Genomic DNA, 9,302 nt, shown 5'->3' with positions numbered 1-9,302 from the left:
TGGGAAGTCAAGTGACTTCTCTGTGTCCCCCTTTCACTGGTAGAACGAGGGTAATGAGAGTTTCTTTGGCAAGGTATTGCTGTGAAGATGGAAGGGGACAGTACTGGATGTCCTAACGCAGGGTCAGGTGTGCAGGGAATGCCAGGTATGAGAGCCATCGTCAGATTCCAGCTTCCAGAGGACCAAAGGACCTCAGCAGCAGCTCAGAGGTGTACGATTTTGGTTTCCCCAACGGCTAGGATGCAAAAGGGAGGAAAAGAGAGTAGTAACAGGATATGGAACAGACAGTCTGGCATTTGCAGTAGTGCCTGGAAACTTGTGTTCTGTTTCCAAAGTAGTAATTTGTCTCTTTGGTTCATGCGGTCCAGAAACCTGCAGTCCACCTTTATGTCCTTTCCAATGTTGAAATCCTGATTCCAGTGTGGTGGTATGTGGAGGTGGGGCCTTTGGGGAGCAGATGGGTCTTGCAGGGGACGGGTGCCTTTGCGAGAAGAGGTTAGTTAGCTTGCTCTCTTTCTGCCACGTGAGGATACAAAGAGAAGCTGGCCGTCTGCAACCTGGTAGAGGACCTTACCAGTTCCTGACCCTGTTGGCACCCCAACCTCAGACTTCCAGCCTCCAGAAGAATTGTGAGAAATAAATGTTTGTTGTTTAAGTAATCTAGTCTAAGACAATTTGCCATGGCAGCCCAAACTGACGAAGATGAGCCATTTCCCAAACTGGAAGCAAGCCCAAGGTACAAGATCCACAGAGCTTGGCCTTGCTTTGGGTCAAGTAAGAACGGCAGGAGCTCCTTCCTTCTCATGACCCTGAAGAGGCCCCTCGGAGCACAGTGCAAAGACCCCTGCTTTAGGCCAAGGCCTAGGGGTCTTAAGTCCCGTTAGCACCAGTCGCATTGGTGCCTCCTGATCACCCTGGTAGTAGGAGGATTCCAGAGTGTTAGAGATCATGATCCCTAAGAGACAGGACAAGGCCTGAATCGGAACCCTGGAAGGTGAGACGGAAATGAGATGAATGAATCAAGATGTCCTTCAGCTTGCAAACCAGTCCCATTTTGTGTGGACGCATGAACTTAAAGGTGAATTTTGCTTGTGGTTTTGTGGAGTTCTAGAAGTTCATCCAGAGCAGCCAGAGGTACATTATCCCCCAGATGAAAGGCTGGAACTTTAAGGTCACATCTTCTCTGCATTTAATAGAGGAAGACCTTGAGGTGAGGTTCGCCCAGGTCCCTGGATGTGTCCCATGCCACTCAGCTACTCAGTGTCAGAACCTGATCTTGCACCCTGGGCTTCTGGCTCCTCCTTTCCTCCCCTCCAAGTGGCTTTCCCCTGAAGGTAATGGGCTCTGTTCCAAGACCACTTCTCGAGAATTGTGATCTTTGCTCTACACCAATGTGCTGTGACTTCCAACAAAGAAGTCAGTCGTGAAGTTTTTCATCTGCAAGGTAGAGACATTAATGACTAAAATACTCGACTCACAGGATTTGAGTACTTATAAAGGACTTTCATTATTTGCACAGATTCAAAGTGTTTCCTGAAGACAAATTCTACATTTTCTATCTATTGCTGCAATAAACTCAGGAAATGGTCTGAAAGCTTTTCCACTTGAAATGTTTTATTCCCCTAATGTCTTGACTGTCATGCTGCGGTGGTATTATTCAAGTAATGACATTTGTGTAACCAAGTGTAAGTTATTATGAGATGATTATGGCTAGCAATTAACAATAATAATTACTTTTACTGCAAAATATCCCAGATTCATCCATCTCCTCATTTATTCAGTGGTTTATTATTGTCCATTTATTGAACAAGTAATCTTTGGCCATCTCTGATGTGCTAAGTGTATGACATATGCTAGTGACACCACAGTCGAGTGGCTGATGACCCTGATGGAGCTGCCATTCATTGGTGAGGACAGATGCACACCTGTCTCACACTCCTGCTTGCTCGTCTTCTCCCTCCTGGCTAACCATTGTTAGTCACTCACGTTATGCTCAAGCTGTTTGGTGCTATTTCCTTTGCCTTGATCAGTCTTTGACCTGCATCAGTGTCCCTGGAGACTTCCCTCAGCTTTGATGATTTAATAGCTTGCAGGACTCTCTGGTTGTCCTACTCCTGGTTATAGTTCATTACAGTGAAAGAATACAGATTAAAAGCAGGAAGGGGGAAAGGCACATGGGACCAGATCCAGGAGAAACCGGCACAAGTTTGCAGGTGACATCTCCCAGAGAGCCACACAGATACGTACTTCATTCCCCAGCAGTGGCTGGGTGACAGCCCAAGTGAAGCACGGTGGACGAGTCCCACCTGCGTGAGTGTCGGGTGCACAGTAGAGACCTGTCAGTCATGTCAGCGTTGGTGCCTGCAGGCACAACCTCAGCTATCCATTTTTGTGCTTCTCAGGCAAAACCAGGCATTCACCAGAAACCACACAGTTCGCATTAACTCTGTGACCAGACTGGCGACACCAGGGCCAGGGCTTTGGGCATAGAAAAGTATTTTTATCAGACAGAACATTTGAGGGATTGAGTTCCTTTTCCAGGGCGGTCTTGAAGACAGACCCTTCAGGGAATGTGCAGGGTTTGGACGGCCCAGGTCTGAGGAATCAACCTTTTCCTGCACAGGTCCCCCGCTCAGTCGTCACTTCCTTGGGGATGCCTTCCTTAACTAGGCCTTACTTGTCTAGTTTAGGGTCTCACAGGACTCTGTATATAACCCTTCCCACAGGGCTAGCTTTTACACGACTTGTTCAACATCTCTGTCATTAAACTCTCTGAGGCAGCTAGATCCATTTCTGGTGTGTATCTCCCACACCTGAGCCTGGAAAGGAAACAGTGGTAGGGAAATGGGGGAAAAGGAGACAGGAAGAGAGGCAGCCATGTCGAGCAGGCTGGTGCCCTGGGCATCGGGGGCTTAATATTAGAGAATTATTTTTAGTCGGCTTTTTGTCCCTGGGACCACAATATCCAAGAACAACAACTTAGAGACCGAAAAGTTTATTCTGGGTTTATCGTTTCAGCGGTCTCGGTCCACGGTTGTCTGACTCTGTTGCTCTGAGCCTGAAGAGAGACAGCATCATGGTGGAAGGCAGGGCAGAGGAAAGCCGCTCAGCACATGGCAGCCAAGAGGCAGAGAGGGAAAGAGACAGTGAGGATGGGGCCAGTCAGTCCCCAAGGGCACACACCCCATGACCTACTTTCTCCATCGACACCCCACCTGCCTACGGTTACCACCCAGTCGTCCATTCAAATCATTCATTCATCAATCAAATGGACCAAATCATTAATCCACCAAGTGGATTAATCCACCAATGAGATTACAGCTCTCATAGTCTAATCATTTAACATTCCTGCCTTACCTAACATCTGAACTCTGGAGGACCCTCTCACATCCAAACCATAACCAAAACGATGTAAAATGTTAAAATCAGCCTTGCTTGACTTCGACATCTGCCACCTTTCCTCCAAGGACACGCACTGAACTATAGAACTCAACCACAGCCCGTGCCTCCTTCAAGAGGTAAGTTCTGAGGCCATGTACGTTCTAGATCAGTCCAACACTCTCCATTCGCCCGGGCTTCCCTGACGTCTCTGGCTGAGCCTCATGAGTGCCGTGCTGTCGTGACAGCCTCCCAGTTGGTCCATTCCTGCTTCTCTTTTGACCCTTCCAGTCTAACCTTCAGCAACTCAATGAATCAATTCAGGACACAAACTGGTGTCACTTCCTTCATGGAAAATCATTTTTCATCGCACCATAGAATGAAATCCCAATGCTTTCTCTTGTCCAAAATGACTTCTCCACCTTCTGTTTGAGTCACTGTCCCTTTCGCCAGGATGCTCCAGGAAGCTCCTGCCCTCTTAGTTTTGAGAATGGACCCACCTTCTCCAGGCCTAGAGGCTTGCTCTTCTCTCTTAGATACTTCACCCAGAATCTGTGGGTGTCTGATTCCTCCTCATCTGTCAGATCTTTTCAAAAGGGCTTCCCCAATTGTGCAGTAGTCTCTCATACACACCACCCTGTAATTTTCTAGCATTACATTCTATTAATTTTCATCATAGAACCTACAATAAGCTCTAACTTCTTTGGGTTTTGGTTCATTCACCCATTCAAAAAATAGATGCTCGGCACCCATTTTCCCTATTAAGTTCCAGGCCCAGGTGGCTTAAAAGAATGCGAATTTATTCTCTTTCAATTCTAAGCTAGAAATGTGAAGTCCGGGTGTGGGCAGGACTCCAGGGGAGAATCCCTCCTTGCCTCTCCCAGGTGTGTCTTGGTCGTGACTGCATAAGGGCAATCTCTATGTCCATCTTCACTTACCTTTTCTTTTTCTGTCTGTGTGTTTCTGATGAGGATACTTGTCATTGGATTGGGGGCTGATCTGTATAATCCAAGATGATTTCATCGCAAGATCTTCAACTTAAGTACATCTTCAAAGACTCTGTCTAAATAAGTTCACCCTCACAGGTATTGGGGATAACAGGTTTTTTTCGGGGGTAGGGGGTAGCCATTCAATTCACTACGGATCTGTGATATTTGTTAACTTAAACCCTTTCACATGTACCTGGACCAAAAGTTCTCATCTAAACAGAGCTAATGCATACTTTTCAGGATTGGTTTGCATGATCTCTTCATAATCAGGGTGATTTCGTTAGCCTGCTCTCTCTCTCTGTCTTCTTCAAAATTATTGCTCCAATAATGGGGGTGGGGGTGGGGAATGAGAGAATAATGGGGGAACTTTAGAATATGTAGAAGAAAATGAGGGGGAGCGGGGTATGAAAAATGGTGGAATGAGACATCATTGCCCTATGTACATGTATGATTGCATGAATGGTATGAATCTACATTGTGTACAACCATAGAAATGAAATTATGTACCCCATTTGTGTACAATGAATCAAAATGCAGCCTGTAAAAAATTAAAAGCTAAATAAAAATAATTAAAAATTAAAAAAAAGAAAAGAAAACTTGGAATGGAACCATCATTTGACCCAGTTATCCCATTCCTAGGCATATACCCAAAAGACTTAAAATCAGCATACTATAATGATGCAGTCACACCAATGTATATAGCAGCCCGATTCACAATAGCTAAGCTATGGAACCAACCTAGGTGCCCTTCAACAGATGAATGGATAAAGAAAATGTGGTATAAATACACAATGGAATATTACTCAGTCATAAAGAAGAATGAAATTTTGGCATTTGCCAGTAAATGGATGGAAATGGAAACTATCATTCTAAGTGAAATAAGCCAACCCACCCAAACTAAAGACTGAACTTTCTCTCTAATATGTGGGTGCTAGCTCACAGTAAGTTGGGGGCTTCTACACCAGGGAGAAAAGAATAGAAGTTCACAGGATTAGACAAAAGGGAATGAAGGGAAGGGAGTGGGAGATGAGAATAGGAAAGACAGTAGAATGAATGGGACATAACTTTCCTATGTGCACATGTGAATACCCAACCAGTGTAACTCTGCGTCATGTACAACCACAAAAATGGGAAGTTACACTCCATGTATGTACGACATGTCAAAATACAAATACATTCTGCTGTCATGTATAACTAAAAAAAAAAAAAAAACAGAAAGAAAGAAAAGGAAAACAATTATTGCTCCAAAATACTGATTGACATGTTTCAAACAGAAGAAAATGCCTGTGATAATGTAACTAACACTCAAAGTAAAGTTCTTGGAGGATCATTTTGCTGACATAGTTTTCCTGCATTCAGTCCCTGATATTCCTTTTATAACTATGCTCTGGTTTTTAGCCTATGAGATTTCAATGTTGAGGGATACACCCTGATAAGTTCATAGTGCTACAATCCTATTTTGGAAGGAATAATAAATAATAGTAATAGAATTTATCTTTGGCTATTTATATTGTTCCAGACAGTAGGGAATCAAGGAACGTGGAGAGCGGCGACAGGGTGGGAGAGCAGTGACTGAGATTGGGGGGTCTCTGATGCCCTCATGGCTGTGGCTGCCTGGTGTCTGGGAATGTCTCTGTGCAAGGGCACAGGATGCTTAGCTGCTGCGGCAATGCCCTGCCTGAGGAGGCTCTGAGCAGGAGTCCTATCAGCTCTGACCTTGGCCTCAGGCACACAGCTCCGGAGAAGGAAGGAATTCTTATGCCAGACAATCACAAATGTTTCACCAGCTCAGTTTCTCCTGTTGCTGCCCACTTTACAGTAACTTTAAACAATGGACTTTCTTGAGAGCTACACAAAGCTCCTAACATTGCACTTTGCAACCGTGGATTACATCTGTGGAAAAGCTACATAGAAGTCCTGGTTTCCGTAACTTTCCTGAATACTAAAGCTTGCAGTCTTTTTTTTTTTTTTTTTTAATATCAATAATCACAGTGATTTTTAATGATTTAAAGATTCTAGTTAAAGAACAGAGATTGTCAGAATAAAATATTAATACCCAAATGATAGATTTGTTTTCAGTTTTTTGAGAAACTTCCATACTATCCGTAATGACGGCTAAGTTACATTCCATTAATTAATGTATAAGATTTCTCTCTTCTCCACATCCTTAACAGCATTTGTAACTTTTTTGTCTTTTTGATAATAGCCATTATAACTAGTGTGAAATGGTATCTCATTGTGGTTTTGATTTGCATTTCTCTTGGCTAATGATAATGAGCCTGCTTCTGGTTATATGTCCATGAGAAATGAAATCAATATACCAAAGAGATTCCTTCTCTCCCATGTTTTGCAGCACAATTCATAATTAAGATACAGAATCAACCCAGTTGTTTTCTTGAGCTTTTTCATGAGATACAATTAAGTTACTTGGGAAATACTGGATCTTTTATAGGCTTGCTTTCAAACTTTGTGAGGCAGATACAGGACAGCCTTTATTTTACTCCCAAAGCAGTTTCATTCTGAATACTGTGATACTCCATGAATTACCGGTAATATGTTTCCCCTTGTCCTTTCAGGTGGTTGTTTTTATGGTCTCGAGGTGGTCACATGTGATCAACTAAGCTGAACACTCACGGACCCTCTGCATATCTCTACCAGCCTGTATAACCCTGTCCCCTGGGGACAGCATTCTGTGAACTCTGCTTGTCCTGGCCTCCCAACTCTGTCCCCAACTCAGACTTCCAAGCTCATCCTGGCTTTAACTTCTGTGTCCTGCAGTCTTCAAAACCCCTTATAAGTAAAATGGCACCATAATAGGACTCCTTTATTCCACTCACTGCTCACTACCTGATGTCTGTTGTTAGTTCTATATTTTTGTCTCATGTTTTAGTTGTTTCAGGCTAGAGGTAAATAATAGTCCTTATTATCCCATTTTGGCCAGAAGCACACAATAGAATAGCAATGCATAATGTTCTTTAGAATATGGACTTTAATGAAATGTATCATATGTGGACTTTAATCCCTTTTATCATTTCTAATATTGTCTTTTTTTAATCTTAATGATTTGCCAAATTTCGTTACATTGTTCTTCTGTAACCTTTTACTTATTTCATTAGTTTCTGCCCTTAATTTTATGATTATCAATCTTCTAGTCCCTTTGGAGTTTTTCTAGGTTTTTTTTTTTTTTTTCTTTTAGGATATTTAAGACATTCGTTCTAAATCTTTTCTAAGAAAAGTACCTTGTGAGGATAAAAATTTACATTTATGATTTTAAAATGTGATGCCATATTAAGAATATACAGGGATGAGATATATAATTTAAAAAGTTAAATTAGTGTTATTCAAACAAGTTTGAAGACTACTGCCATTTTGATTTTAAAGAACCCTTAATGGTTTAGTTTAAGCTAATTTTAATGACACGCACAAATTGATCATTTTAGCATTCTCCAGTAACCAAAAACTGGACCAAATATCCAGGTAAATTGGCATATTCATACAGTGAAATATTATAAAACCATTAAAAGGAATGAATTATGTTAAGAATCCACACATGTGCATACTTAATGACTTCATTTATATAAAGTTCAAAAACAGGCAAAACCAATGTGTGGTGATGAAAATCAGAACTGATGGTTACTTTTAGGGAGTGATAACTTGAGAAAGAGCAGAAAGGCTTCAGAGGTACTATTGATATTCTACTTTTTGACTTGGGCAGTGATTATATAAGTATGTTCTCTGAGACTCTCTTCAAACTATATATAGTTTTTTGTGCACTATTTTTTTTTAATAAAAGTTTGCTAAAAATATGAATAAAAAAGACTGTGTTTCTTACTACAAAAATAAAACCATGGCATATTTTTAAAATGTTCTATTTTACCTATCTTTTATTGTTTCTGGTGATGATGGTATTCAAGGGAACACCCTGTCAGAATGTCATTTAGCTTTCTCCTGTGCAGCCAATGCAGCTTCTTCGCCACTTTGCTTTCTTTGCCAAGTTCCAACTTGTTAAGGATTCATGCCCTTCTGCAGCCCTTTTGGCTGATGCCATCACTGCAAAACAGGCAATAATTGTGATCCTACTATCATTATGTAACAAGCTTTCACTCGGGCTTTGTTTCTTGCATTGTCTATCATTCCAGGCGGAACCCGAGGCAGGATCTCCTCTATCAATTTGAAACGGCCGGTCCACACCAGGATTTTCTTCTCCAGTTGTGTAGGCTTGTGCTGGGCGAGGACCCTGTGAACCTTTCCGTGACTTTGGGAATCAGGACCGCGGCCGTTCTCACTACTGGAGTAGCGAGGGAGACCACAGAGCCGGAGAGGCTGCTCGAGGCGCCCCCGGGGCGCAGGGAACCACGTAGCCCAAGCCCAGGCGCAGGAGGCTCCCGACGGCGATGCGCTTGTTGAGTGCTTTTCCCGAGTGGGCAGTCGCTCCCGCACCCCTAAAGCTTGCATAGTCTTTAACCTGATAATGAGTCATACATAAATAAAGATTGCTGGCCTAACTCTCTAGATCTGCATCTCCATCAGAGAGCAGAGCGCCACCTGATCCCAGCTCCATCTTTAAAATCTGTGTCTCTATTTTTCTAATCCCCCTTTGCCCCTTGCTGGAACAAGTTTGTGCTGGTTGTGGCAAAGGAAGATTTGGATGTCCTCATTTTCAGAGGAAGACTGAAACTCACAAGCGTCAAGTAACCTCTGACATCAGTGTCTGAGATGTGACAGTCAGGTCGTGGCCCCAGGGCTGTGTGACTGCACAACATGTGCTCTTGCCATTCCATGCCGCACCTCAGGACAATCCAGGACACTGTTAGGCTGCAGCTGATCTGGTAGGTGACACACTTGTAGGTCCCTGGGCTCCGTGAGGGCCGACTTCCAGCTGGTGGTTTTCTGCCAGGTTTGGTGTCTGCTCTGCAGCCCGCAGGACTGCTGGGA

The 9,302-nt window shown here is 43.1% G+C and overlaps 1 pseudogene across 1 annotated transcript; it reads right to left on the bottom strand.

Moving 5' to 3' along the window:
• Positions 1–6,351: 6,351 nt before the first annotated feature.
• LOC306662700 (protein FAM162B-like) lies at positions 6,352–8,860 on the bottom strand (annotated as a pseudogene). The gene has a single exon. The product of its transcript is annotated as a protein FAM162B-like (transcript).
• Between the last annotated feature and the right edge of the window lie 442 nt (positions 8,861–9,302).

Source organism: Sciurus vulgaris, assembly GCF_902686455.1.
Source record: "Sciurus vulgaris genome assembly, chromosome: 5".
Lineage (NCBI taxonomy): Eukaryota > Metazoa > Chordata > Mammalia > Rodentia > Sciuridae > Sciurus > Sciurus vulgaris.
Note: the sequence above shows the minus strand (reverse complement) of the source record. Positions and strands in the feature narration are given on the sequence as shown.